General features: G+C 39.4%; 1 protein-coding gene across 1 annotated transcript in view; it reads right to left on the bottom strand.

Moving 5' to 3' along the window:
- smyd3 (SET and MYND domain containing 3) overlaps nucleotides 1-22,484 on the bottom strand; it is a 106,441-nt gene that overhangs the window by 29,116 nt on the left and 54,841 nt on the right. The gene's annotated exons all lie outside the window — the stretch shown is intronic.

The following is a 22,484-nucleotide window of genomic DNA, read 5'->3' as shown; positions in this document are numbered from 1 at the left end:
CTTCAGACTACATTACAGTGGCCCACATTACTGACTGTCTGACCCCAAAGCTTACCAAAAAAAATTAAATGACATAAAATTGAAAATTTGTTTTTATTTTAATTTAATTAATTTTAATTTTTTATTTGCATGCATGAGGAGCACATGTCCCAACAATGTGACTGTCTAAAGTGATTTCTGGGTTGAAACAAACTATGTCCTCATTTGCAGGCCAGTATAACACTAGTCTTATTTAAGAGAGTTACTAACCCTTTACCGCAACCACTACTTGCTAAGCCTTATACCAAGTCTTCGCCCGAGAGATTAATGACAGATTTACATGAGGGATTTGTTTTGTTCTCTAAGAGGAAGACGAGTTACCACAATGTTCCAGACTTATGCCACCACAACATGAGTAATGCAAGTGCACACATAAACACACACCCCAGGAGTCCATCTCTGTTTAAACAAGCATAAAACAGCCAACTGCAGATGGAGAACGAGAGAAAGGAAAGAGAGGAGCGGAAGCTATAACAGATGAAGACAGATTAAAGTGGCAGCTGGAAAGTTTGAGGGTAGGAGAAACAATTCGAAAATCGAGAGTGAGGGAGAGAGATCAAGGATCAATGTAATGAATCCTCTCAAGTCTCCGTGATAAGATCTGGAGTTGAATACAATTAAAAGTGGAGGAAAAAATACTCAAAACAAGTCTGTGCACCTTCTAAGTGTGCCAGAGTCATATTTAGTAATCTCTTTAAACAATTTCATTATTGGAGGAGATATAAGTGCCACAGGCCTGTGATCATTACATGAATTTGGAGTGCAAAAAAAGAAAACAAACTATATCTGTTAATTGTGCAGCACAGTTCATAAGCATTCAGGCTTTCCTGTCCTTGACCCCCCCAGGAAAAGTTTCACATGGTAACCTGCAAACATCTTTTCCAAGAACTACATTTTTAAAAACTGACTGCTCTCTACTAAAATTATGATGTTAAAATGAATATTAAAGATGTTCTTTCTTAGACTCCATCCTCATCACTGATTATATCTTTATAACTCTATTTACCAAGCTTGAGTTCTTTTTCAACCTTTTTCAGTGCCTCCCTGTATTTATTCACATGCCCTCGGTTCAAACTGAAATAACTGAGGCTTTAACAGATAAGAAGATCCATGATTTATTATTTGGATAAATGAAAATTGATTTCTGTGGAATGATCAAGTCTTCACAAGATATAATGTATGCAGACAGTTCTCTGTTATTCCAGGCCAGCACAGGCAGTTTTAAGCAAGTTTGTTTAGGGGCGATTTGCAGGACGAAACAGGACATACAGAGTGGAGCTTTATGATAGGATTTAATTCCCCTTTACAAATCAGTAGCAAAGTTCAGATAGATTGAGAGTTGTGTTGGACAAGAAATGTACTGTTAAAATTACTTAAGATTTTAATGGTTTGATGCAATGAAAATCACCCACCAACCCACCTGTGGTCTCAACTCTGGCTTTCAGCTGAATATATACAAAAGGGTCACAGGGATACAAACATGAGTTCAATTTCAGATGTGCACAAAGTCTCCCTGATAATCAGTGTTACACCAGTTTTTATTGCCATAGAGACACAAGCCTCCACTGAGTGATTTACTAGTCACTGAAGAGTCTCTGAACAAGAGAAAGCCATCAACTTCCAAATCGGAATCAGTCTTGTTCCTAAGTAAAGTTTTTATTAAAGCAAGGACACAGGGGCTGTTACACCGTGTTAGAAACTTGCCACTCGCCCAGAGCTCATCAACTTTGTTGCAGAGTAACTGAACACTGGGTGACCATAACTGTGGAAGAGGCATCCAACAATGGCCCTGTTTCACAAACCTCTCCCACACACCGACACATCTTCTGCACACCAGATATCTTGGATGCCCGGCAGCAATTCCCCACAGAAGGGACTAGCTGAGATGCAGAGGAATCCATGATTCCCACACCGGTGATGCGCAAAAGCAGAAGGAACTCACAAATATAATGGTGCTTGAAATCATCATGCAAACGGGGGCATAAAAACATAAAAATTAGGATAAAACTCCAACTGAGGTGAGTCACTGTTGATACTGTCACCAACAGATCTCATAAGAAATACATTAATAGAGAGAATAAAAACAAGGCAAGAGACGTGTGATACAAGAAGGAGGGAGGAGAAAAAATTTGCCTAAACATGTTAGTCAACTCATTAGTAAAGTTGCTGAGTGTGACCAAAAACAGGCGGGCTGAGCTAGAGTGGTGCACTCTGGGAAAACATTTACTGAACGCTGCAGTGGAAGGAAAAGCGCTCTAAGCAACAGCTTTGGAAAGTGCACTGTACTGTACAGACACACACAGACACATGCACATCTGTGTGTGTACACATAATCGCAATGAATAACACAGTATTCATGCGGTGTGTGCACACAGAATTCAAATTTCTCATCCGCGCACACACACACACACACACACACACGCACACACACGCACACACACACAGACGCCATTAGCTTCAATCTGTGTGCAATCGAACACGAGATTGCCTCCTGCTCTATAATGACTTATTTCCATTACGATACCCAATCATATCTGAAATAAAATAGTAGAGAAAGCCTGCATGTGTTTTTGTCAAGTTGGCACATTTTCAGCTGATGAGCTACTAAGCTGAAACAACCATTTACACCCACACACACATTCAGATCACAAGTGTACATTTAAATGGAAGCACATTTATGGAGCATACCATTTATAACTCACACATGCAAACACACTAGCTTGTTTCTTTTCTGTTACTTTGTATTTTACGGCAAAATACTAGAGCTGGTGAGTTGGTAAAAGTATCGTGCGCTTGTGTGTGAATATGTTAAAATTATATGTGCTTCTTTTTCTCCACAGGGTACTCTCCTCTTCTATATGTGCCAGGCATGGGCTCCTCCAATTAAAGGTCCTACACCGATTACCTATCTCCAAAGAAAAGTTAGCCAAGTTCTATCCGGGAGCTGACCCCCTGTGTAACAGATGTAAAGCAGAAACAGGGTCACTCCTTCGGACTTTTTTGGCATGCCCCAATCTTCATAACTACTGGGTGTCTATATTTAACACCTTTTCAGAGATATATAACATTAAATATGATCCTTCTGCTCTAACGGCTATCTATGGGGTGATACCTTAAAACGTCATTCTGCCAAAATACTATTCAAATTCTATGGCCTTTGCTTCACTCATTGCAAGGCGTCTTTTACTTTTAAGATGGAAGGAGGAAGCTCCTCCCACACATGAACAGTGGCTTGCAGAGCTCATCAGGTTTTTGCATTTGGAAAAGATGAGATATACACTGGAAGGTTCAATCACCAATTTCTTAAGCCATGGCAGCCATTTCTAACGTACATGGAAACATTTAAAATGACCACCTTATCATGACCGGATACCATATCTGTATATCACTATCGTAGTTAACTGTACACTGAATCTCCCTTATACATTTTATTTTTATATTTGTGTTTGTTGTTGTTGTTGTTTTTGTTTGTTTGGTTTTCTTCTCTCTTTCCATTATCTTTCGGGGTATTGTAAATATTGAACAGCAAAGTACTGTATGTTCAAAGTTTTGCTATTAACATGCTGCTGTGACTGAAAATAAACTTATTTTAAAAAATTATATGTGCTTCAAGAGCAGTAAAAGCAACACTAAATCTTCTCTGACAGAGAAGATTATGATTGTATTCACACACTTTCCTCTAACATTTTATAAATTACAAATCCCTGACTCAGCTCTCTGGTGACGGTAAATTGTCACCTTATTAAAAACCTAAAATGATTTAGGCGGCCCAGTGTGTTCTGGTGGTAGAGATGAACAAAATTAGAGGAGAGACCAAAATGTTATTTAGGCTGCTGCCAAAGTGCTCTAATCTTACCTTCTATCATTAGCTATGTAATATAAGACAAACTGAATAAGGAGTCAATTGTGTCAGGCAAGCTGTTGGGTACCAGTACAACACCGTAAAATGTAATAAAAAAGCTCTCCAAGGTGAAACATTTCCTTCATTTTTTTTAACTGGTAAAGGGTCCATGACACTGACTTTTAAACAATTACATGCTACACACGCCGATTCAGTCGTCTTTATCCCAAAATCATAGCTTAGTGTGGCCTACAGCTGCAAAACGTACGGTATTACTGTTGCTTTCGACATGACCTGAGAGGTCATTCAAGTTTCTGTTTCTTTCTGCTCCATCTCTTACTACTCCCTTTATAAAACTACTGTTTTTTGGCAGAGCAATGATAAAAGAAAAGTAAGAAAAAAGGAAGCAAGATATAAATCATGTAAGCAAGGAACTAAGAAAACTAAAAAAGAAAACAAAGTTTAGCCTGGCAGACAGTCTGCTGGCTGGTTCAATCAGACAACGAGAGGTGGGTAATGATAAAAAGAGCAGGTTATTGTTTTCAGAGCAGTATTCTTTGTAGAAAAATCAGTTTTTACCGCTTGACTGCTCTGCCGTAGACTGAATCAAAGGGTGGTTCACGAGGGAATAGCAATTCCTCCTCCACTCTGAAGGCAGCAGTTAGTCAGCTCTGAATGGCTTTTCTTCCGTACATTTACCGCACCCATAACTTTTATCTAAAACACCTTTTTTATTCTCAGCCTTCGGGGAACGCAAAGGCATTCACAAGCTAAGATTTGAATCTTTAGTGTGAAACTTGTTACATTTAAATCAATTAAAATGATTTTGCAAAAAGCGTCTGAATATTCCTGAATAGGTCTGGCCGTATAATGCTGCCTGTTACCTTAGCTACGCATCTCACGTGTTGAGAAGCAGTGACTTGGTGTTTACTGTTTGTTTACAGCAATAAGCATAATAAAAGTATGCGCATGTATGTGTAACTGTGTCTATAACAGAGCTAAAGGTATTTGAAATGTGTATCCTAAGGGTACTGGTGTGTGCAAGCAAGCATTTCATTTTGAAAGCAAAGATCACATTTTTTTATACTATCAAAGTACTGAATAATAACAGGACTGAAGGAAATTAAAATTACTTCAGGTTGGGAATTTGATAGTTTTGTGATAGTTCCTGACTTTTCTGTGGTTTTGCCTCCTTCAGTCTTTTCTCTTTGCTAAATGTCAGCGCTAATGCCTAGAGACTGGTCAGCAACCTCCTGAAAACCTCCAGTTTCAGTGTATTTGCTGATCAGTTGGCGAGTGGATACTGCAGGTTGCCAGCTGAAATTGGTTCAATAGAGGGTCCTGTACCAAAAACCTCTTTGTGATTACTTTGTTCGCTAGCAGACTGCCACATTTCCATTTGCCGTTTACTCTTAGAGCTGTGAAGCTAGGAAAAAAATGCAACGAAAACCGGACACAGACAACTTTCTACTTCACAGTAAAAGTTGAGAAATTGCTGCAACAACCTCATTTCACAAGGTGCAAGTTTTACTTGAAAGAGATGCAAACAGTTTTCAGTTTGCATTTTTCTTGCTTTCAGGTTTTACTACAGCTCAGTCGAGTGAGTGCAAATCATTCAGCATCTTTCAAGCAACCTGGTTGCAACTAAAGCAATTGCAAGGAGGTTTTGGTGCAGCACCCTTTATGCAACCAAATTCATGTAACAGCTAACTTGGATTTGCTAGATGACAGGTGGTCAGGGGTCATTGACTGGTGTACAGGTCTGCATGAATGGGGCTTAATCAGTTGATTACAAAGCAACTCCCAGCAACCTCCAACCACTTGCAACCATACTAATTTACCAATACCAATACTACTATTATTAAACCACTACTATTTTTTCCTATCACAATCAGCTGACAGATGGCTGCAGGCATGTTTTTAAGCCTGTCTGACTCAAGCCTTTTGGGTCTTAGTTCCCGTCTGGTAGTTTTCACCTGTGCTGACTGCTTTCACCTGCATCTTGCTTCTCATTTGTATCTCAATCATAATTGGTCAAATTTTCTTGCCCTTTGTCAAGACATCAGTTTTTGCTCCAGCTTTTTTCTCCTTGTTATTCTCTTGCGTCCAATGTCATTTTGGACTTTTGATTTGCTCCTCTTTTGGACATTTTTTATTTTGGGCTTTGTTTGTGGCCAATGGATTACACTTATGAAAACGAGCAAAGGGATTTCACCCATTCTGGACCTTTTGCTTTCGAAACTGCCTTAATTCTTCATGGCATGGATACAACAAGGTTTGGGAAACATTCCTCAGGGATTTTGGCCCATATTTAAATGGCAGCACTGCACAGTTGTCAGCCACACATACATGATGAGAAAATCCCATTTCACCACATCCCAAAGATACTCTATTGTACTGAGATACAGTATGGTGACTGTGAATGCCATTTGAGTACACTGAACTCATTGTTGTGTTTAAGAGACCAGTCTGAAATGATTTGACCTTTGTGACATGGCATGCTATCCAATTGGAAGAGGGATGTACATTAAGTCACTAGGAATGCAACCATCACAGGACATGCAAATGTTATTTGTTAACTCATATTGCTGTACAGATTCATAGAAAGCCATAAATTTCCCTCATGCCACAGGGAAAAGTCCCCGTCCTCCCGAGGGCCACTCTGGCACTGGGTTCTGCACAGTAGAACAGGAAAATCCACCACACTGCACTTACAGGTTAGTGTCAGTGTCACCTTTGTAACCACTGAATATGTGCCCTTGGGGAAGGCCCGAGGCATCAAAGTTTTGAGTTGTTTTTAGCAATGTAGTGGAAGCTGAGAGGCAGGTAATTGGACACTCAGCCATTTTATTTTTAACCTGTACAGCAGCATTACTTTCTAAGCCTTTTGTGCAACTTCCTATTTTTCAGCAAAAATATGTAACTGTATGCACTTTGCATTAATTTGTTTTGATGAAAGCTGTTCGTAAAAAGACAACATGACACAGTAAAACAGAAAAGCCCCCTGCTTTACATTAATGCGACAGCTGTTTCCTAGCGTGAGCGTGACCATGGCTGCACATAAAGACGGTTACAAAAGCAATTTTTAAAGTAGGAAAATTTATGGCGCGTTGTCATGTAAGAAGCAAATAATAATTCTGTGGTAAATAATAAAGGTTAGTACGAATATTCGAATTCAGGAGACGCCCTCAGTCTAATGATACACATAAATAAAAGCTTTTCTACTTCTGGATTTCACATGCTCTCTCTCTCTCACACACAAACACCCACACACATGTTCCCTGAGGTTGTAAAAGTTCAATTATCTCCCACTCCAGGACGGCCATCAGGTTATAGGCCAAATGCTTCCTCCAATTATCCGTGCGCATACCTCTCTGAGTCGTTTTGTGTGTGCTTGAGCATTCAGGCGTGATTAAATGCTTACACATAACAATCACTACAACAAAAGCAGCTCGTCCATTTATACACCGCATGTGCGTTTCTTCACGTTTGAGGACAATCGAATGCAATGATAATGGTGATTTTATGGCACAGATAGTATTTAATCAATAGTCACCTACCGACGCAACACGGTTACAGCTGTGGGTGTGCATTATCACACGAGCACGTGTGTAGTTTTTTTGGATGCCAAACAATGGCTCAGTGGATAAATAAACAGTATTTGTGTTTTTTCTTTACTTGCAGCATCATAATGACAAATAATAACAGGTTAAACGGAATAATTGCACAAGCTCTTTTCTTCCCTGCTTTAACTGATTACTTTTTCATTTCTTTCTTGTTACCTGTGTTAAACAGGTGCCTTAGTATTTACAACCAGCCTTCATAATCTTTGTCTTCCCAGCACAATATAATGCAGACTTGTTTATGGGACTCTATCCAACCTAAAGTCTGTCTGCCAACTTTCGTCTTACATGAAAACCTGCCATATTTTTATTTATTTTTTGCAAAGCATGCAATGCAAAGCAAAGAAGTGACTTCATATTAGAAACAGAATATAGTGCAGCACAGAGAGCTTTACTGTAGACACATAAGGGATTGGAGATTTATCCCGCACAGTTAAGAATGCCTCCTCCTCATGTAAATGTGATTTAGAGGATAGTTTTAACAGTCAGTGAGACAGGAAGTTCACTACTACCACAAGCTGCCTGGTAACACAGATAATCGACTGAAACACTGACTTCCCAAACACCATCAACAGATTTTCAGATGTATTTTCAGATTTTTTTTTCTACTCATGTGATGTGGGTTAAGATCTGTTCAGTATTTAAATGGTAATATCTTTGATCATTGTAACTTAAGTGATTAACTTAACCTTTATTTTCATTTCAGTGAGCCAAGAGTGCGCATTCTGTGACCTTTAAATAAATCAAATCAAATAATAGCACGTTTTTGCTAATGGGAACAGGCAAATGAGGCAGTGAGGAAAGTAAGAATAGATGCTTAATGAAAAGAATTAAACGAAACTCTTTCTGTCATTCTCACTCAATAGGTAGGTACTCAGTTTAAAAGCAAGCAAATGCTCCATATCAGAATATTTTCTCAGAATAAATAAGGCCACGTTCATGGATTTTATTTATTTATTTATTTGACTATTTTGCCAAAAATAGCATGCTAAACTTGGCAAAGACTTTATGTCTGATGACCCTCCCGAGGCAACTCTTCATTTATCCTGGCTTTTGTCCCCTGCCCAAACCCCACAGATTTGTCTGAAAATGTGTTACTGAATACGGGGTTACTGGATATATTGGACAAAGAATTTTCAATATGGAGCTGCCAGGCAGGAGGAAAAGAGGATCCAGAGGGTTGCTGCGACAGAAGAGGATGCTAGGGAGAGGGTTAGATGGAGGCAGATGATCTGCTGTGGCAACGTCGCCTGCCAAGGATGGCAGAAAACACATGGATTCTAAAAGCCCATTTTAAATAGCTCTTTAAGATCGGTAATGCAAAGACCAAATTTAATGTAATGTTTCAGAGGTGAAGCAGATAATGGCAACTTCAGAGAAGATTTAGCAATAAAAAAATGAATGCAAAAAAAAAAAAAAAAGAATTATTTCCAGACTGATTAAACTTCATAATCAAAGGAAAAACTGTACCAGTATCCTGATTGCTATCTGGATGTGCTCTTCCTGAACATGCCCTCAGTTTTGCCCATATGTGTGTGGAGATCAAACAAAACAAAAGAAAATCACAGCTTCTCAACTGGTCGTCTGCTGAGTTTATTTTTATTTGAAATGCTTCAAGGTTAGAGGTTTTAAGAAAAACAAAATAACAGGGACTACTTCACTGAATAGATGAAAGATACATGTCCAGGGAAACAGCCAAACACGTACCAAAGAGACGGGACAGCTGTCGAGGAAGATGGATGCAGGACATATTCATTATTTTTGTGCATGTTTCACTGTTTCCATTAAATGCGTAGTAAAATCACATCCTGTATAGAGTTGACTGAAAATTTCAATAAGAATGAAAAAAAAAACCCCAAACGTCTACACGTAGGTGCATCCACCACTGGAGCGTATGTTTGTGACTGTGGCTCCAATCCATGCACCTTAAGTGTCCATGAGCCTTGAACAAGAAAGAGTGTGAAGTCCCATTTCAACATTTGTGTGTCCATGTGTATGTGTGCCTGCCTGGCTGTGACATGTATAGGGGTGTAATGTAATCTGCTTTTGATTTAAAACCCTGTTTGTTTCCTATAGTGATAAAGTAGTGCCTTGGGCCATGTGTGTATGTATAAACAATATGTGTGCACACACTATAGTGATAAAGCAATGCCTAGGCCAATGGAAATTACGCTCATCCATCTCCTACAGTGCGCAGGCACGTGCACACACCACACACACACATGCTGGAAAAGACACGCAGAACGAGAAGATGAGGCACTGCTAAAATAACGACAGCCACTGAGGCCCCGTGGAGTAAATGCCTCCAAAACAATGTGAATTTAAAAATATTACCAGAAAAACTAATAAAACTTGATGAAAAAAACATTTAAAACATCATGCTCAGATCTTAAACTAAGGGAGAAACTTCTGTAAATGTCGATGCGAGTGCTAATTAAGATGGAAAACAGCACATAAACAACTAATTATGCAAGTTCAAGGTTTAAGCATACTCATGTTGGTGAATAGTTTCTTTCGCATGTTTAACGTGACTACTTCAAATATCTATTGTCATTGCCCATAAAACAACAAATGTGAGCCTGACCATGAGCGCAATTTGGATGAAGACCCATTGCGTACGTTTACTTAAATTCTGACTAATACTGTAGGATTTGCAGTTCTGAATTACAGACGACCATTAAACGATCAGAGAAGTGCTGAAAACTGCAGCTTGTAGAACGGCCACTGGAGGGAGCATTAAAAAAAGTGAAACGTTCTCATTTTTAAAATCCACAAACATTTGGCTCTATGAAGGGTTCCACCCTTATTAACACAGGGGAGTTAAGAGTGTGGCCACTTTGCCAGGTGTCCAGGTGGCTGCAGCCAACTGTGCATCCTAGAGCTCACCTCCACTAACTGGAGTCACTAAACATGTTCGTCATGTTGGTTCTTTTGGAGCATTTTAGCAACCAGCCATCGAGGAAATCTGTTTGATGAGTGAAACGTGAGAACATTATTAGTCTGTGGCTAAAGTGTTAGCGGTTAACACATTTAGTTGGCTGCTAGGTTGCTAGTTTGAGTCTAACCAGAGACGCAAATGCCCTTTAATTAGCATATGTGTGCCTGTGCATTGCATCTGCAGCTAACTAACAATCTGGAACTTCAGCAACTTTTGGCTTAGAAAAATTATCTCAAAAGGGTAAATGAAAGATGTGGAATTCAAAGCCAGTGGGTGACATCTTTTACACTTCTTTCCCTTTAAACAATTTACTGAAGTAAAAGGAATTGACATGTTAGTATACAAATAATAAAATAAAGTCTGCATTTTCTTGGGAAGTACAGAAGTGTCCGAACATGTGATTAACTGTGAATTTATTAGTGGCTCGGTGGTGTAGTGGTTAACACAACTGCCTGACATGAAAAAGATCCCTGATCTGAGACTAGGAACCTAGCCTCAGTGGTCACAAGATAGCGTCCTCCTAGCCTTGGTCCCAAGTCAGTTCAGGAATGGCATCCAGTCTAAAAACATCTGCGCCATATCATGGAAAGCCCTTGAGAAATAAGGAAGCAGATAAAAGTACATGCCTGTGTAAATGACTGAATTACTGAAATGAACTGCTGACACATTAATGCTAATTAAAGCAAATCTGCAAAGTAAATTACAGTCGGGTAATTTACTGAAAATGTATTTTAACTACAAAAAATCAATGATTAAATTAATTAATTAATGATTAAATGAAAAGGGATCATTAAACAATCAATATAAAGACAAACATATGGAACCGATAAATAAATTTAAGACTGATCTGACAAATAAGACGGGAAGTCTTAAATTTAGTTTTTATTTCAGACTCTGCTGACAGCAGAGGTTTTTAACAAAATTTAAATAATACATGACTATTTCTATAATTAAAAAGCAAGAAGTGAGCGCAAAAACCTCATTAAGGCTTTAATTAAATCGACCTCTGAATATACTTTTGAACTCATTTCTGTTTACCTCCGTCTGTGATGAATATTATTATTGTTATCATTTTGATTTATTAATTTTTGTCTGTCAGTTCTTAAAATTGCCAAATCAGTTAATCTAATATATCAGAACAGACTGATCATCACAGCTCTAATAAAGACAATGTTTCTCTCCACTGCTATCGATCAAGTGCTGACAAAATGCTCGTAACAAACCTGGTCTGGGTCACATCCACTCACCATCCTCACAAACTCGCTCGTACTTCCAAACTCTCCTCAAATCAGCACCACAACATTCATTCCTTCGTAAATGGACAACAGGCCTGTTTGTTTCCAGTGTTTCAACAACAAGCCTTTATCATTGTGTAACTAAAGAGCTAAGCAAAAGTTCATTATTCATTCCACTGTGCGTGATGTTGTGTGTATAGAAACGCCAGCCCAGTTATAATTCATAGCGTTCAATAATTCATTTATTTATTCCCACTTATTTATTAAACTCCACAGAACAAATACAACAAACAGAACTAACCTCTCACTGATTGCTACCCTGGGAAGAGAAAGAGAGAGAGAGTCACATCGGGACAACACACACGCGCACACACACACACACGCGCGCGCGCACACACACACACACACACACACACACACACACACACACACACACACACACACACACACACACTTGAAGTAGTTCATTAGTGAAACTCCATGGCTGATATTTTTGTCTCAGGAACAAACCACGAGCCTCAGGGGCAGGAAAAAAAAAAAGAGTTGGGGGAGACAGAGAATATTACAAAAAGAAAGATGAGGAAAGAGAAGGGGAAAGTGAGAACTGATGATGAGAGAGAGCAGAGAGAAAATAGACATAGACCAAGACAAACAGAAAGGGAACAAAAACAAGGGTTGAGGAAGGAGTGGGAAATGAGAAAAACATGATAATCAAGCAGAGAAAAGGAGGAAGATTACATATATAGGCCATGAAAGAGCAGCAGCGTTACTCAATTTGCTGGAAATGGAACTGGAGAGATGTCCTGAACATCTTCAGCCAGTAATTTATTGGGCTGTAACACTTCGCTAGGAAAATTTGTACTTTTAATCAATGCCTTGCCTGTAAAAGCAGTCTGTTTAAAATGAGTAAATAAGCCACACACTGAAGATAAAATTTCCATATAAAATTACAGAAATTATAGACAAATGTCTTATCACAGTTAGTGATTATGAGCTCAGGATCCATTTATTCGAATGGTTCAGTGACTGCAGAAAATACTGAATTTAAACTCCCACTGCGGGATACTCACCCATCCTTCTCACCCACTTGACCCAAGCAATGTAAATTAGGCATGATTTACATTTGCTTTTGAAAGATAAAATTCCCTGTATTACAAATTAACCACACTCTCAGCTCTGCCTTTTCAAAAACCATCACCATCTCAATTTCAACAAATCACGCATGACAACAAAAAAAACGTGAATAACATTAATCATAAATGCACTGATAAATACACCGATCGTCTTGTTAAAACGCATCCTGGTTCCGGGGTGACACAGCCTCAAAATTATTAGGCTACTAACAGAATATTTCAAGAAAACTTACAATAATATTTCTAACAATAGAGAAAATCCAGACAACAGCATTTGAACTGCAATTGAACATTTTGCAAAGTATTGCTCTTTGCTGGATGTTGTTCGTGTAGCTCCTGTTTAAATCGTCAGCTGAAGCGGACACAGTAGTCTCACAGCTCGCAGGCATATCCGGGCACTGCTTGTTGCGCATAGGACGGAATTGCATGGCGTTGCCATAGCAATTATATCACACTATGACATTTTTATATCACGGAAAAATGTATACTAGTATTATTACGTAAGATATGATATGACAAAGCCCTTATACTGGTGTGTGGCTCTTACGTTGACATATACTACACAACTAAACCCTGCTGTTGATCAAAAGACACTCTTATGGAAATTGCGCTTCCCGACCGCAGTGCCCCGCCCCTGGAGGACATTACAACCAGCCATACAACAAATCCTACTGGATTTGAATCCTAAGGAAAGACATGAGGAGCCCCAGTCGTTTACATTGTCTTCCAACTCCAAGATTCAAACCTGAGAGACCACTGGTACACAGTCCAATCCATGGAGGATCCATCACACAAACACAAGCACAACGGGATATGCTGCAAACCACCTGCTGATTTACGTGATGATTTTTCAGGTAGTTCAGTGCTGTAGTAACACATAACTTGTCAAAACCATTTTTACAAACCACCTCTGTAAGCCTGTAATTTTGATCTAAAGAGCTGAAGAAAAAGGAAACTGTAGTGTCACATGGGCCAGGCAGATAAAAGACGGTTGGACGTTTCTTAATCGGTTGTCAATTAAATTCAAAAATGATTAACTACATTTAAGTCTCCATCTACCCTCTGAAAACAAGATTCGAGATCGAATGGGTCATCTGGGATCTGCTGATCCTTTTCACTCTAATCTGATTTGTTTGGTTGCTCAAAGGCACGAGAGAGTTCGATTAGAAAAGATGGATTCGATGGTCCGAAAATGATTATCTGCTCTCGTGGTCATCCAACTGATACATATCAATACTGGAAACTATCATCGCCAGCACCTCTGTTACTGGTTGAATGATGAATGAGCGGGCAGCAGAGCGAGACCTTTGCTTTTAGAGCTAGAAGTGATTTACCGAGACGATACTAAATAAAGCAATATTTTAAAATAAAGTATAAAGATGTGCCAGAAAAATCAAAATAAAGGATCATATAAAATTGGGGAAAAAAAGTATGAGAGAAAAAAGGCCATTTTTATTTGTATCTATCATAACCTTTTGCTTACTCATTAAATTATTTATACACTCCTATAATTTAGTAGATAGCAGTCACAGTCTTAAGTCTCAGTAACTGAATTCTGTCCTTTAAAGGCTAATATGATGAGGACAGAAATGTTTTGACAAATGGGGAGGAATAATTGGACCAGCCTAGCTGAAAAGCTGGATATCCAGGCCAGTGACAGTAAATGTCGTCACACTTATCACCTTATTTGCCTCCAGTTAATAATCTACATACTGTATTGTGTTCTTCTACTTCCTTACCTTTAGAAGCAGTACCTCTCTAACAGAAACGAGTCAGAGAACTCCAAGTTGTGCTGCCATCACTACTCCTACCACAACAACGGAGCAGCATGACATGGTTTTGCTGCTAAAGTCAGTCATTTAATCTTGATTGGATCAAATCAAGCAGATTTGTCCATAAGATTATGTTGCTTTGATATGCTAACCAGCAACTGCTATAAAGACCCAGGGGGGAAAAGCTATCAAGCCAGCAAGTTAAAAAAAGAAGTCCATGTTTTTTGTTTGTTTGTCTTTTTTAATTTTATGAATCTATGAGTCATCTGAGGCAGCTTAAGGAAATCTGGGCATCGTTAGAGTGAAAGATGATGGAAATAATTTAAAAGGAGAAGGAGGGAGAGCTAAGGGAAGAAACAATGAGGCGAGGAATGAAAGGGGAAAGGGGAAAAACAAAGAATGAACACACGTACACAATCACTCACATACACTGAGGGTCTTGTGGGGTTGAAGTCAACAACAGCAGGTGACTGTCTGGAGGCTAGTTTTTACCAGCAGCTTCAAACAGCACGGATGGAAATATGACACAGAGTCATTCCTGCAGGGAGGCTCTGCCTATAGCTTTTGCTCGCAGTGGTCAGATAAATAACCCTTCAGTCCAAGCACCACAGAATCGCAGCTTCCGTCCTCTTCCAGAAAATAAGGCTATACATCTCTATCTCTATTTGCTTCCTTTCTCAACATAATGAACCCGCCTGTCAGTTGTTGGAAGCTTTTTTCCTCCTCGTGAGATTTTACAGTAGGTGGCAGGAGGTGTTTTAGGCTAAACATCCAGTTTTGCTGCTTACTTTTCGCGTTATAGTGTAGCGACACTAGAAATAGAAGACACTGTAAAGCCTGCCAGCATCAGAGCAACCAGTGCGTCTGTTGTGCAGTGTACTGGAAGAGCATTTTTTCTGCTCAGTGGAGCTGACACACACCAGCTGTACCTGGCACTGAGGTGGCTGCCGTGGCTAACCATGTCATCACCATGAATGGTGGGAAAGTGTGTGCGCCTGTGTGTGTCTGATGGCTTAGTGATCCACTGTGACGGCATTTAAAAACTGTGGGCAGCGACGACGACAGTATATACAAAGCATAACGGGACACAGGTGAGGAAAAATATAATGGAGAGAGACTGTCAGCGTCCTTTAACAGACTTCATAGATCTGTCCCTGCTTTTTAGTGTGTGTGTGTCTGTTTGTGTGTGCATTTTCATATCTTTCCGAGTTATTGACTCACAGATCTCCCTAAAGGAAGAGGATATTAATGGTGACCTCAACAGAGAAGAGTCAGAAAGCGTGAGGACAGCAGGGATATGTGTGGAGAAACGACAACAAACAGGCAGTGCATGACGGAAGATGAAAGGTTAACACACCCACACACACATAGGTAATACTTTTAAAACCCCATTCACAAGTGACATAAATCATCATTTCTGCTGTCAGATATCAAAACACATGCATTCAAACAAAGAAGGCTTTCATTTCTCAGGCCCCTGTTGGATTACAGGCTATGTGGATGTGGCAGAGCAATGCTGCACACAATTACAGATCGGGGTTCTTGTTATCCCTAACCGCGGCAGCGCACGCGACAGTCGTCCACGTTTCATCAAGTTTTCATCTAACAGGCAAAAAGACAGGACAAACTAATGAGGGGGGAGGGAAAGAAAAAGAGAGGAACTTTGGCATTTTGGTCACTTTTGTTTCCTGCTTTACAATTAAAGGGGAGAGAGGGGAGAGAAAGTGAGGGAACGAAGGAAGAATGGCTTCATTTTAACAAGACCTTATACACTACAGGGCCATGAAGTAAATATGAAGCCCATCGCCAACCAAACCATCTCAGAATAACAGGTTTAATGGCATTTTCAGCTTCTGTAACATGTAAAATATTAGGTGTGTCTTTAAGAAAATAAGGATTAATTATTGTTTGAAGTGAAAGAAAGCTTAAATTTACCATTATGGTTAAAAAAAAAAGAAAAAGAAGACTCCATCCGAACCTCCATCTGATTCCACCTTCCCCCAACCTTTCCCCTCCATTACCCCTTCCATAATCAACTCATCTTACTTTTCTCTCATCTTTCCCCATGCCTCCCCTTCTTCATCTTCTTCCTCTTGTTCCCCCCCCCCCCCCCGCTCTTCACCAGCTCATTGCCCATTCCTTCAGAGAGGTGTCAGCCTTTCCAGCAGTACAACCATAGGATGATGAAAGCATGAGGGAGTAAAAGGATGGTAGGGTATAGAGAGGGGGGAGGCAGCAAAAAGGGTGTGGTGAGCAGAGATTGTGATGTGAAATGAAAGATCAAAACCCTCTAATCTCTGAAATGTCAGCTAACTGGGGAGAAAACACCCACCCGCAGACACACAGGGAGAGAGACAGAGGGAGAGGGAAGCGAGCACTAGTCTTACATTCACACTTCAAGTTTAGCTTAAGGGTTTAATGCTTTCCAGGGTTGCAGATGTTCCACTGGTTAATCAGAAATGAGGCATGCAACAGTGACTCTGTTTGTCTGCAAATTTTAGACAACAATCTGATTTGCTGTGACTCACGACTAAGTCTAAGCAGAAGCTTGCGAACAGCTCGCGAACCTCTCTTTTCCAGCTGAAAGTAGGACACGAGAATTTCAGGTCAACAAGGTGGCATATTCCTGGAAAGATCTCTTATTCGTTATTTGTAGGTATTTTTTCATACCTCCAACTTCATCTGTTCACCTACTACACTAATCGTCATTTTCTTCTCTCTCCTTGTCCTCTTCCTCTCTATTTTGTTCTTCACTCAGTGGCAGAATCAGTCTGTGTTTCCTCACCTGTGAAACTAGGAGATGTCCTTGACTTACAAGGACAGTAGTGCACTCTGTGTGTGCATATGTGTGTGTGTATTCTGTACAAGGGAGCTGAAAAAAGTACATAACACACCTCTCTCCATCTGTCGTGACACTTACACTAGAAGAACAGTCGATATCAGAGCGACTGTCATTATGAGACATCATTGCCATGCGGTAAAATTGGATTACATGTAGCCTGAAGCTAATGACATTCGCAAGACTGATGAATGCAACTGAAAACTAGCAACAAGCGATTCAATACAACTGATGAGCACACACACTTTGCCTGTAGGGCTGACCATTCATCAGCTATAGCATTCAGTTCTCTTCACGCCGCTGTGAATATTGTGCTCAGTTCGCCCGAAATTAGGAACAATTTAATTTCCTTTGATTAGAGTAAAGGCAGATATGAACCACAGGGAAGGATCATGTGATGTAAGATACCAAAATTGACCTTTATGGTAAGCGAGACAAAAAAAGTGAGGCTCAGCTCAAACAAACCCAGTGTGACAAGGAAGGGTCACAGGTCACAGACAAAGAAGCTAAACAAGGCTGTTGTAGGACACGTATACAGTATTTGGTACACGTTAAATGGAATGGTTCTTATACAGCGCTTTTCTGCTCTACTTGAGCACTGAAAGCACTTTATACATCATCATGCACCCATTTACACATACATTGATACAAGACTGGAGTTGCCAGGGATCAAGCCACCAACCTTCCGTTTAGTTGACGCCCTGCTCTACGTTCTGAGCCACATCTAACCCCCAACTACAAAGTCAGATGGTTCTGCACTAAAAACTCTTAATGGCTATAATGGCTACATGCACATGCACAATTAGACTTTAATTTAGTGCATGCTTGTGTGATAGCACTACTGTGGCAGTGTCTTTGCAGGCATTGTTCTACTGAAAGAGCTGCAGGGTAGGGTCCTACCACAAGAATAGCACAAGCACAGGATTTGTTTCTGAGACTGCTGGTTAGAAGCAGTAACTTGAAGCAACTCTGAGGTTTACAACTTAGTTCATTTCTGAATTTGTTTGGCAAACAAACTCCCAAACCCACATCTGACTAAAACCACCAATCAAGTGAATCAAGTGGAACCAAAAACTACTGACAGAATATTTGGGGTTTTATAAGAGACTTCAAAAAGATGTGCAGTATTCCCTTTATTATTGCAGGGGCTACATTTCGGGACCCCCCCCGATAGGTGAAAATCTGCAAAGTGTTTTATTATTTTTATATATATCTCGATCAGGTGGTGCAGGACGTTTTGCATAGAAAGTGCGTGAATAGAGCCTTGAGCCATAGGCTGGATCAGCAATGTGATGTTCGGTAGTAACTATTCAATTTGTACACCTTCAAACGACACATCAATTGTAGTTTGATTTAATATTTGTTAATTTGTTAATATGTTAATTTATATCGTTAGTAATTTTTTAGGCTAGAAAATTCTCCTTTTACCACAAAAATAACTGAAAAAATGTATTAATTAGAAAAAACAATTTAATACCTATGGGCTGCAGAAACCCGCAATATAAATTTATGATAAATCTCTGATGTTGAAAGTCCGCGAAAGGTAATGGCGATGTGACATGCGAATACTGAGACGCAGATTTAAAGCAAAGATTGAAAATGTGTTTGGTGTCATAAACTTTCTTTTTTATAGTAAATTTAAATGCTTAATTTTAATTTTGCATAATAGAAAACACCCAACTGGTATTATTTTGACTCATCTGGTACTGTTACAGCATAGCAGTTATCTCACTGCTGCTGTATATTTCACTGTACATACACATAAAAACACTCTTATTTAAATAAAATACATCCAAAAAACACAATACTATGAGCGAAGGAGAGCTGCATTATAATATTTGTTCGTACTGATGGACTCTCTCATATATACTCTCATTGTAGACTCCAGGGGTTTGCAGTAGGAGTCAATTAAAGGCACTCCCCATTGTAATTACACAATGTTAGATATACTAGGCCACAGGGACACAAGTGTTTGTGTGTTTGTCCTTCCTCCCCTTGTCATCTTCCCCTCCCACTCCTTTACACTCTTTTCATCTCCACCTGGGGGTGTTTTCAGGGAGGGGTTCATTAAATTCGAAATCCCCCCTTGGTCTCTCTAAGAGGTGAAATACGGAAATCACTTAACTGCGATGATATGTGAGGTTGAATGTAAATTAAAGAAAGAGAATTACTCGATAGATATTTTTGTATACCAACTTAGTAAGTAAGTCCATTTTAGAAAATCATTTTATCATAATCTGCAAAAAAAAAAAAAAAAAGAAATGAAAAAATGAAATGAAAAGAAGATAATAAAAAAAATGCTCTCTCCTATTTGTCTGCTTGCCATCATTCCTCTGTGGCTTTGTCTCTTTTTGTATCCGGCTGGCTTTGGGTGAACAAAACTGCTGACACATGGGAAACCTGCTCTGCCAGATCCAATCAATAGAAAGACACCATCTTGCTCGCTCTCTCTCTCTCTCACACACACACACACACACACAGGAACACTTGCCGACATATACAGAAGACAAAGCCTCAATAAATGGAGAAACAACAAACACAGATACCTTCACACAGGTGAGGTGTCTGATACAATAAAGTAATTAGCAACCCATCGGGCTCTGTCCATGAAGATGACTAATTTATTTATAAATTTCTCATGGTGGCAACAAGAACACTCAAAGTGATACTGAAACTAAGTTCATGTTTAGGAGACGGATTGGAGAAGTCCGGCCAGAAGTATTGCTTCAAAGTAAATTATGAACTGAGATGCATTGAAAAGACAACAGCACACAGAGTCACAACTGGTGGTCAGTGGTGCATGTTTAATGCCCTGGTGCTTGTGCATTAGGATAATATGCAAAACCTTCTACAAGACTGTTAATGTAAGACCTGGTGAGAATGCCTCAGTAACAGCACTCTGACAGTTACATATAGAGGAATGTCAAGTAGGTAGTACACATTACATATGTGTGCTTAAAGGTACAAATACCAACAGCAGCAGTATACAGAGAAGTAGAGATATGATCTGCTTCTCGAGTGATATGAGTGATATGATCTTACGAGTATTTCTTAACTGAAGTGAGCAAATGCTTAGATGTCATACAGTTCTGGATGTCTGACTCCTACAGTGAGGTGACCACAAAGCTCTGTTCAGTGTGGGAGGCATTTTGCTGGTGACCCATTATTCTTGTCCCCTTAGAGTGAGAGGTCAAAACTCAATAAATCAATACAAAGTTGTAGCGATTGATCCCCTTTATGCTGAGATGAAACATTTGTATCCTTTTGTATTCTTACTGAGCCTTTCAAGCACTTTTTACATTAATCTTATGATTAGTAAATAACTCATTCTCCTCTTCAAAACATCATCTGTGTCACATCTGTATGGCATGAGTGAGAACTGGATGGTTTGATGAATATGAAAATCATGTGCTATGGGCCTCTGCAGGCACTAGATCTTAACCCAACTGAACATCTGTTGGAAAATTTCGATTGTTATTCTTATTTAGAATAAAAATATTTGGTCTGTTACAATGGTCACTGTTTTAGGTGAGGTTATAGAGTCATAAATTATATTTTCATGACAGAGACATAAGAGAGCACATACTTCTACTCAATCAGTCAGGCTTGCTGGCTCTCAAAATGTGCAAAATATTTGGGAATGAGGTGTTTGCAACTTTGAGAAAACATGACCAAAATTACTGCAACCACAAGCTTGGAGTCCTGTTGCCTTTGGGGTTGTTTCAAAGACAGGGACCCAAACACAGGGAGTCAGTATGCTATCAGTCTACTATCACTTTGCCATTAAATGGCGTCAACTTGGCCTTTACGTGCAATCCGTTTGTGATAATACGACATTTACCTGTGATAAACTGGAGAAAATCACAAATCTGTTGCCCTCTACATACATTGAAATTCACATTGCTACTTTCATCTGAAATCTAGCCAATACCTCATAGTTTGGTAACAGAAATTCAAAAATTCCTCCTCGATAACTACTGATAAAGCTGCTGCAGGACAGTGGTTTAACCACAAAATCACATAGGTACTTGGCAACCTTGTTTTTAAACAGGAATATAACCAGGATACAACCAGTCGAGCGGGTCCCCTACTGCAAAAAGACACGCTGTAGACCAGGGGTCTCCAACTCCAGCCCTTGAGAGCTGTTCTGCAGCTTTTAGATGCATTCCTACTCCAACGCAGCTGAATCAAATGGTTGAAATACCTCTTCAGCATGCCATCAAGCTTAGCAAAGGCCTGGTAACAAACCATTCATTTGATTGAGGTGCGTTGGAACAAGGATGCATCTAAAAGCTGCAGGACAGTAGCTCTCGAGGACTGGAGTTGCTGTAGACCGGTTGGTTGCAATGTGCTACCATCAATTTTTCCTAGCTGTAGTGAGGTTGTCATCCTATTCTAGTCTGTTTATTCTTAATGCTGGATCAATTTACTATTGACTTTTGTAAAATCTACTTAGAAAAGTGTTACCATTTAGAATGAAAAGTGTGCATGTAATAAGCTTAAGCGTCAGCTTACACCTTTTCGGTCAATAATCTGTGCTCTTCCCATTGAATTCTTGACTGCTGAGATTTATTTATTTATATAACATCCAATTTTGGGGGGAAAAGAAAATGTTAATATAAATATGAGTTCCTATAATTACAATCATTACTCTAGTCTGACTAAGTAAGCCAGTTGGATGTAGATGCATATTTAGTCTGCAGACATGATACCACCACCAACTTTCTTATCAGCACCAAGTTGAATAACTCTAAGTGCAAATATATAACCCCATTTCCAAAATGCTGGGACTTTTAATTATTTACAATTAAATAACAGGTTTCAGTTCAAAACTGAATTCTGCTTTTATTTACACTTACCACAGTGCCTGGCGTATAGTGTGGAAGTGGGCTACACAAATGATTATCTTTGTCTTATGCAAGAAAGTTCATAAAGTTTTAATGTTATCATTAAAAAAACTGCTACAACTTAGTGTTTAGGAAGAAATTATAGCCTACAATATAAGTTGTTTTTGTTTTGTTTTTATAGCAGCATGTCTAATTTGTGCTCCTTTGTCTATGCACG

The sequence above is a fragment of the Oreochromis aureus genome, linkage group 1, assembly GCF_013358895.1.
Source record: "Oreochromis aureus strain Israel breed Guangdong linkage group 1, ZZ_aureus, whole genome shotgun sequence".
Lineage (NCBI taxonomy): Eukaryota > Metazoa > Chordata > Actinopteri > Cichliformes > Cichlidae > Oreochromis > Oreochromis aureus.
This window is presented reverse-complemented; position numbering and strand designations above follow the sequence as displayed.